Below are 9,355 nucleotides of genomic sequence, written 5' to 3'. Positions count from 1 at the left end.
TTGAAAGGTTTCAAGAATAAATCAAAATAAACCTTATCGATCATCACTAGCACACGAGTTGAGGTTTACAACCTATCGTGTTGACATCATCTTGTTTTCTGTGCCGTTCCAAATGAGTTAATTATGCATGTGAGTCCTATGATTTCTCATTTGAATGCATAAAAGGCAAGGACCTTGATCAATGAAAAGTACATTGATAGGAAAGGGTGAGCTGCTTAACTACTTGCATGACATGGTGGGCAGCTGTGTTACCATAAGGCAAGAAATCAAGATTGAGAAAGTTCGGTACATATGAGTTTGGATTTATCACAAACCTTGGTTTTGACAAATTCACATGGATAAGAACACATACACCATTAAAATCTAAGTGTCATAAGATTCCCTCCTTCATGAAAATGATTGTGAGGAAATGCTTTCACTAAAAGAGATTTTAAGAAGATAGTGATTGTGAAAATTGGATTCTCGGATTCAGTTATGGTTACGGTATCCCTTTCCATGATTCGAATTGTGAGATTTGGCAATTAGTCTTAATTGTTTAGACACACATATGAACTATCTAAGGCAAAGGTGTATAAGCTTAGATAAAGATTATCAAAGCATTAGGTATTAGAAATATGAACTTAAAGAAATTCATTAGGCATTGTTTTCTGAAAGTTAAGCTGTTTCTAAATACATGTCAAAGCTAGTGGGAGCATAAGTGTTATGCTTATATGATAATAATCATCATGATAGTGGGAGTATAAATGTTATGCTGTTATGATTATTAAGGCAAGTATTGCGAGTTAGCAATATTCATTATAGAAAACAAGAAACATACCTTGCAAAGTTGTAAGGGTTGAATAGTTGTTTTTCTATAATTAAGGGAGAGAATATTATGCTTCATTTCAAATCTAAAGGCATAGGTCGTGGAATGTTAATATTTTTAGTCAATGATACATAATGAGTTCTTAAATTTCGATTATGATTACGACATTCCTCTTCATAATTCGAATCATAAGAACGTGACACATAAGATATTATAGCAGAAGATTGATAAAGTATCAAATCTTTATGTAAGACATTATGCATCGTGTCCCATACGCTTCGGGTATAGGATAGATTGCAAATGCTATAATATTTGACCATTCTAAAATTTTCCAAATGTCTAGCACATTATGAGGAAAAAGGACAAGAATCGGTTTTGACTAAGATAATTAAACAATTATCAAAGGACGATCCAAAGTTTGCCGAGGATTGGTCGCTTGTGAGTAGTTGGAAGTATAGTATTGCATTGACCATATCGACATTATTATGAATAGATAAGATTCTATTAAGAATGAGTTGTCATATGGAAAATATGGAAATGATTCCATATTAGGAGTTGGATATTGAGAATCTATGTCTAGATTAGAAACTTTTATGCAAGAAGGATGTTCAAAGGAATGTACTTTGAGTGAGAGACATCACATGTATGGAATTGTCTTGTAACAATTTCCGATAGAGAGCTTTGTAATTCATTGGTAATAGTCATTGTGACCTTAGTGCAGTGACATTACAAAAGAATCATTGCATAAAATGTTAGAATCTAACATATTCTATAAGTGGCAAGAATTTGATATTCTTATACTTATGATATGGATTGGGAGTTGTGAAATGAGTATGATTGGAAATGTGTTCATTTGATCTATTTCACAAAGTAAGGACCATAGGTTAGCATTGTGTGCATGCTAAGAACATGGGACAAGTGTAGTTATAATTCAAGTAAGAAGTTGATTACCCGAAACAACAAATAATGAGTAATCGATATGGTGATAAATAAAAGGTGTTTTATTTATACTTAAAGGTTTAAGGTCATGTGGGATTAGTATTATTCTTGTGTTTTACTTTGCATGTTTTGACTTCCTGAATAATTTAATTGATTCAGAATAGTCAAATTATTCAAACGGACCACAGTCGTTCATATGTTGGAAGTAGATATGAATGAAGACTATCGTGAATTGGTGTGTGGATTGTCTAAAGAGTGTTGGACATAAGCAAATGTTTGCTCCAACGTTCATGAGTGCTTATGAATATGATTTGAGCATTGGATTAAACCGACGCTCACTTGGATCACTTCATGAATTGTATCACGAATGATTGGTGAGACGATAACATCTTATATTCTTGAAATCGAGATGTGTGAGTTGTATCTTGCGAGTCGGTTGCACATTGATAATATGTAAACGCACCAGTAACTTGGTGTTATAAAACATATTGTTATGTGTAATTCGGTAAGTGAGTGCAAGAAAGCATTGAATCAAAGTTTATCCGTTCCTTTTATCCAAAGTAGGATAAAAGCGATATCTGTGGGCCACTCAATGATTTAGTGATGGCACCTAAGCGCTTGGCCAAGCCGGGACTAAATTGATGTGTTCAATTGAAGTCTGTTGTCAATCATCATAAATCGGGATTCGGGAAACAGTATAGAGAGAATGACTAAGTTCGTGTCTCATATCTATACGATATCTAGAATGGAGGAATATATGATCCCTTATCTAAAGGACACGCGTATCTGATAAGATCAGAGTTGACAGCGGCTTTAGAAACATACGATTGCAAATCAGGATCTGAAGTCATACGCAAAGTAGTTATTAGACTTATCCAAGTGGGAGACTGTTGGATTAGTGTCTAAGTCCATAACTATTTTGGTGTGTACTTGACCCGATGGTGCATGGTCCTTTTGGGTTGCCTTCACCAAAGCAACTTGATAGGATGAATTATGGAGAGAGAGGATTAATTATGATTTATTAATATATTATGAGAATAATATATTAAAGGAAAAATCATATTGTTTAGTTAATATTAGTCAAGAATTAATTGATAGTTAATTTTGTGGCTAAAAGAGATTAATTAAACTTAAGGAACTGGAATTGTAATTATAAGATAATTGCAATTGGGCTATGAATTACCTTATAATATAAGGCTGGACGAATTCTATGGGGAAACCCATTAGAAATCGTCCAAGGCTTATTAAAGAGGGGTTCATGGGTTGCTTAGGGCTTAAGCATCCAAATTAGGGTTTCCTTGTTAGATAACCCTAATAGCCTCACTAGTTAAGGACCCCTTGGGCACCAAAAACGTGGGAAACTGAATCCTTAGGGTTTCCACACGTTTTTGAGTATCTCCTTCTCTTCTCTTCTTCATCCTCTTGCTCTTGGTGTTTGTGAACTATTAGAGGAGTGACATTTGTGACTCTAAGCTTTCTAAAATCATTACAAGGAGGATCTGAGATTGTTATTGCTACATAACAATCAAGGTAATATCTTAAACCCATTATTATGTTAATATTGATTATCATATGCTAGATCTAGGGCTTAAAGTCTTGGATAAATTGCATGTACAATAGAGAAACCTAGACCCAAGCATTAGGGTTTGTATGAGCACATAGGATGTTCTCACTACTAGAAAAAAGGCCTTTTACGACGCTCATTGCGCGTCGTAAAACGCTCAGACGACACGCAAATGCGTGTCAAGGAAGGCCCTGTCATAAAGAGAGACGACGCGCTTTTGCGCGTCGTCTATAGACGACGCGCATTTATGACGCGCATTTACGACGTGCGGTTACGACACGCAATGCGTATCAAGGAAGGCCCTGTCATAAAGGAAGACGATACGCATTCACGTGTCGTAACCTTACGACGCGCGTGTTAATGACACGCAATGCGTATCAAGAAAGCCTCTGTCAAGAAAGGCCATGTCATAAATGAAGATGACACGCATGTTTGCGTATCATAATTTTAAATGTTAAAAAAAAATATTTTTTATAGATTTACTAATTTTCAAATTAAATTTGCATTTAATGCCTCACAATATAAAATAAAATATCATATACAAAAAATATATTCCATTTCATAAAATTTAATGTCTTACAATTCTATTTGTTACAATATATAAATTTACATGATGTGTAGTGGAACAAACAATGAGATACGCATACAATGGAGATGGATAACAAGACATCAAAAAGGAAAAAGAAGGGCAAAAAAGTAAAATACGAGGCCACGCATGAGAAGCTCAGCTACTTTAGCAGCAACTGTGTTACGTGCACCATCCTTGCTAGCCTGAGAATGAGATGCATATCAAAATATCAAAGTTGTTAAGTAACTAGTTCCTTTTGTTTACTTTCCCAAATATTTTTTAAACATCATTTATCCGTACAGCACTCAAAGTAAGAAGACATACCTCACCCCTTATCAGCAATGGGTTTCTTCCCTCATCAATTAGGACATAATCAAGTTCATCAACTATTGCAAAATGCAATGGTTTTGGCCTGATAAACATTGTGCTATTATTAATCCAAGAGACACTTCAAATGAAATCTGCCTTAGTAATTAGTATTAGTATGAAAAATGTGGTAATACCATCTCATAACAAGTTGCAATTACAGACGATAAAATCCCAACAAGCATCTACAGTGAAAACATATTAATCCAAGGGCAAATATGTAATTTTATATTCATGTCTAAAAAAAAGCATACCATGGAATAAGCAGCATACGGGAAGTCTGAAACTCCATAATGCAAACCATCAACAATAAAAGCAAAAGCATTCAAAGGCTGACTAGCACTCACAAACTTTTTTCACAAAATCAAAACGCATCAGAAATATATATATATATATATATATATATATATATATATATATATATATATATGTATATATATATATATATATATATATATATATATATATATATATGTATATATATTAACAACAAGGGTATTATAGGGAGTTTACCAAAACCTCGGTTCTAGCAACCGCCAATACTCCAATGTCCTTAGTGAACAGTGTGACTATGGAACCAAATGAAACTCCTAATATTGCAGCCAAAGTAACACCCATCACAAAACCAATCTAAAGAAAATAATAAAACATTAATTAACTTTTATAAAATAAAAACATCTTTATATATTATATAAACAAAATAATTATTAATTAACATTACAGTCAACACGAAGTATGTGATATCCTTCACAGATCTATAATTCCCTTTTGAAACCGAACTAGCAATCAACGCCTAAAACAAAACAAAACAAAAAAATGGTTAAGAAGTCAACTAACTGACAAATAGTCAAACATTTTCCTTAAACTATATGTCAAGTCAAGTCAAAGTCAACATTTGGTGAATTTATACCTGACCAGATGCAGCCAACGCATCTGTAATAAGGGAAACTGCCAACCAAACTTGCAGACATATATGATGAAGCAGTAGAGTAGAGTACCTTGAGCATTTCATTTTGTGCTGTCAGCAACTGGTCCCGCCCTTGCAACTGTACCATACTCATCTTACCAGCAAGTATGTCTGCTTCTTTCCCGCCCAGGAAATTTGTTTTCTTTATTCATTTAAGAACCAAAACCCTAAAAAACATTATATAGAATTATAAAAACTTCAAGAAAAGTCAAAGGGAATAATACCTCAAGAATATGTAGACGTCAATTCACAGGCAATTCAGCATTTAACACAGCAGATTTTATACCAAACTGTCAAAAAATATATAAAAAGTTTTATTAAAATCTATAATAGGTAAAAAAAGATTAATTTAATGGGAAAAATAATACTTGCTCAAAGTTTTAGTCTAAAACTTGTGTCAATTGTATTTGTAAATATAAAGACTTTCTTTTGAACAAGATCCAACTTCAAAATTGCAAGAATGTAAAGAAGCTTATCTCGATAACTACATTGTATCTAAATATAAAAGTAAAAGAAATAAATAAAGATTCAAGAAACTATAAAATGTATTAAAGAAATGCCCTAAAATAAGTTTGTTAAATAAGTATACAAGATTTTAGCTCTTAAGCTCTTACCCAAAATTGCTGAACATTTTTGGGGACAATTTCGTCCTTTCCATCACCAACTTCTGCTAAAGTAAGAATATATGGATTGTGTAGATAAAGCTTCTTCAAGCTTTCAACATCATCACTGCAAAAATTTCATCAGAATTAATTGAATGAAGAAATTGCAGGGGTAGAAATGGAAATACCATCTTATAAGAAGTGATAATGACACAAACAAACCTTGAGGTAGCAGCCATGAGAAGGCATTGACATCTTTTAGGAATGTGAGTTTTGAGATCTTTGAGATTCTTTTCATATCCATATGTAAAAAGAAGATCTGCCTGATTTACTAACATGAATCAGTACTTTAATAAAGAGTATTATAAATGTTACAGAAAGAAAAGAATCCATACCTTATCAAGAATAATAATTGAAAGATAATCATGAACGGATTTTGCTTGAAGAACACCTGATGAAAGACATCTTTGGACACAAGCTGGAGTAGAAACAAAGATATAAGGAGGCCCTGACAATGCTGTCGCCTGAAAATTGGAAAACAAAAGCAAAAATTACCAATTTACCGTTGATCTTTATAATATTGAAGAACAGAATTGGATTTTGTATAAAAAATTTACAAAAACTAACCATTTCAGAGAAACTTGGTTCACCCGTTAACCGAAACTTTATTTGGCAACATCATTTTTGCAAGAGGAAGTAATGCCCCTTGAGAAATCAGAATTTGTCTCGGTTCTTCACCTTCTCCTGCAACATTTCCTAAGGCTTATGCACACTGCTCTGCAACAGGCACTGAACTCTTTTTTGGATAACAATTACAAAATTAGAATTACGCCATTGAAGTGATATGAAAAAATCAAGAAATATTAAAAACTAAGTACTTAACACTAACCTCCAATTTGAGCAATGAGTAAAGGTAATGCAGGCAATTAAGCTCTTGTTTCTTTAGGTTTTCCAGCAGCTATGTTTGTAAGACACCAAGCTGCTTCAAGCAACTGTATTATGGATCCAGAATAAAAATTAAAACATATTAAAAAGGGTATGCTAAAAAGAAAGAAGGTCATTACTAATATTATTATTGTTTATTACCTGCTCATCATGGGAACTGCTCTGTAGATAAGAGGGGTATCAGATCTTCAACAAAATGGATATGAATGTGTAAAGCTTCCAGTCTTGACCAGCCTGCCCTTGTCCTGTGCACCATCCATAATAAAAAGAATCATAATTTGTTTTACGCATTTGCCCCTGTTCATAATCATATACCATTCAACTATTCTTGCCTTCACTTCATGAATAATATATTTATCTGTACGCATCTTTTGGAGACCTGTTCAAGTAATAGTTATTGGCAACCAATTTTTCCTGCATAACCCAATTATTAAAAATTAAAAAATAATAATAAATTTAAAAAGTACAATAATGCCCTTATTGATACGCACCAGATGAGACTGCACATTTGCCATCTTCTTTTCATCAAACTCATACTCTTTAACAGGTACTTTTGTAGCCTTTTAACATACAACAACAATACTAGTATCAAAAATGGATTACACAAGATGAGACAGGGGCCTTGATTTGATAATCAAATATTGCAATACTCAGTGAAGCAAATAATCAAACACTTAGTGGGCAGTAAAAACTTAATTGTGTTGATTGAAAAGAAGTTTAGGGACATAAAGGAGAAGAGGAGAACCTGAATCAACGAATCTGGCATATGGTTAGATGTTTTTACCAGAGACGGTAACAATGGTACTCATAGAGAACAAGATTAAGAAGCAGACACTACATTGATTTTCTAGAAAGAAAATGGCAAACAGTTAGTAATTGATCCAAAATCAATAATCGGCACATCACCTGCACTCGAATTGATGACATCGTTAGCTTCCCGAAACTCCAGCGACACTGTTACTTGGCCTGGACTCCGACGACTCATCTGACCTACACCACGACGACGTCAGTTGTACCAGCGACTCATCTAATCCCAAATCTGATCTTCAACCTTCAGTTTCTAATCTTCAACCTCGAACTTGAGCCCTATAGCTCCTCACAACCCCTTGACAACCTTTGAACGCCACCTCACACCCTCACCTGCAAATAAAAAAAGAAATAATAAGAAGGGAGAAGAAGGGTTGTGATCGAGCTAGAGGAAGAAAAGAGGAAGAATACGCACATCATTTCTTTCTTCTTTCTTCTTTCTTCTTTCTTCTTTTCGCTCTCCAACTCTGGCTATAAATACGAAAGCGCAAGAGATATTGAGAGGAGTGATCGGGGTACTTCAAAATTTTGGGGGATTTTCCATGTTTCTAGTGGTGGCGGCTGCTAGGTTTTACAGAGAGTAGTAGGGGAGAAAATGAAAGAAGATATTACTATTTCAAATGTGTTATGTTTGATTAGGGTTTGCACATAGAAGGAAGTGAAAGTCGATCGGAGAAGAAGGGGTTTGCAGAGAGAAAGAAGGGAGAGAATGAAGTTGATTTGGCGGGTGTAGAGAGTAGAGAGGAAGAGGAAGCGGGTGTTCAAAATTTTGGGGGATTTAGTTTCCCCCCTGAGTCCCAGAAACGCGTGTTTATTAAAATTATAAAGCGACATTTGTAGAGGACGCCCTTTTTATTATAGGTGCCCTCCGTGTTTTTAATATTTTTACATCAGACACTAATTTAAGGGCACTCAGTAATGCGCGACCTAAATCCTTAAATTTTTTGAAGAGATGACACTTTTTTAATGTCGCTCTCTAATGCGTAACATAAATCAAAGAGCGTCGTGTTTTGCGCGTCGTAAAAGGTCTTTTTTCTAGTAGTGTCTTATTGCTAAAACCCATCAACCATGACATCATCATCATCATGTTCATCTTCTTGAACCGTCTTTTCACCATCAATGGATTGAGAAGAGAAAAGAGATGTAATAGGTTTATGCATGATGTTAGAGCATGTTGGTGAGATGGTAGAAGCTGATAATAAAGATGGTATTGGAGAATAAAATGGTGGTAAAGAAGTTGTAGTATCAATGAGGATGGTTTCGATCGTAGAAGAAAGAATAAGAGTGGTATGAACAGAAGAGGTTTCAATGGAAGATGTATCATGGGCTTCACTATGCTTCATCCCTTCACCCATAATGACATTTGTGTCCCTATCAGATATGTTTACAATGATGCCTGAGGTTCTACCCTCCTCTGAAACAGACTCGGTCCTCAAAACCTCAAGTGGTATGAAAACTGCCTTCACAAGGATGGTAGTAGTTGGAGATTCACCCAAATTAGTGGTTGCATCCATATTAGATATGTTTACATTGCCACCGAGACTTTTGTTCACCTCAAAATTCGACTTAATCAGAGAGTCCCTTTGAGGTGTCATGAAGCCAAATCCAGATTCTTCATAACGAATAGGTGTCCATTCACTTCCACTATTAAAATCTATTACGACGACAACTTCGTCAAGTGGATCAGCCAATTGTCTCTTCTTCTTCTTTATCTTCCTAACCACTTCATGAGCTTTGCGTTTCTTCGAGGTTGGTGAAACTGGAACTGGCACAACACGAATACACACATCCC

At 34.7% G+C, this 9,355-nt stretch overlaps 1 long non-coding RNA gene across 2 annotated transcripts; it reads right to left on the bottom strand.

The window, feature by feature from the left end:
- Nucleotides 1–4,796: 4,796 nt before the first annotated feature.
- LOC111889377 (uncharacterized) lies at nt 4,797–7,895 on the bottom strand. 2 transcript variants are annotated; one of them, XR_008224131.1, is made up of 12 exons: nt 7,502–7,895; nt 7,248–7,316; nt 7,072–7,170; nt 6,898–7,001; nt 6,701–6,803; nt 6,439–6,555; nt 6,034–6,335; nt 5,824–5,923; nt 5,434–5,499; nt 5,153–5,376; nt 4,964–5,035; nt 4,832–4,872 (listed from the first exon to the last, which is right to left on the bottom strand). It is a non-coding gene; the product is annotated as an uncharacterized LOC111889377 (long non-coding RNA). The 2 variants fall into 2 exon arrangements; XR_008224130.1 differs by having other exon boundaries at nt 4,797–5,035; nt 5,153–5,351.
- Between the last annotated feature and the right edge of the window lie 1,460 nt (nt 7,896–9,355).

Source organism: Lactuca sativa, chromosome 5 (assembly GCF_002870075.4).
Source record: "Lactuca sativa cultivar Salinas chromosome 5, Lsat_Salinas_v11, whole genome shotgun sequence".
Taxonomy (NCBI): domain Eukaryota; kingdom Viridiplantae; phylum Streptophyta; class Magnoliopsida; order Asterales; family Asteraceae; genus Lactuca; species Lactuca sativa.
Note: the sequence above shows the minus strand (reverse complement) of the source record. Positions and strands in the feature narration are given on the sequence as shown.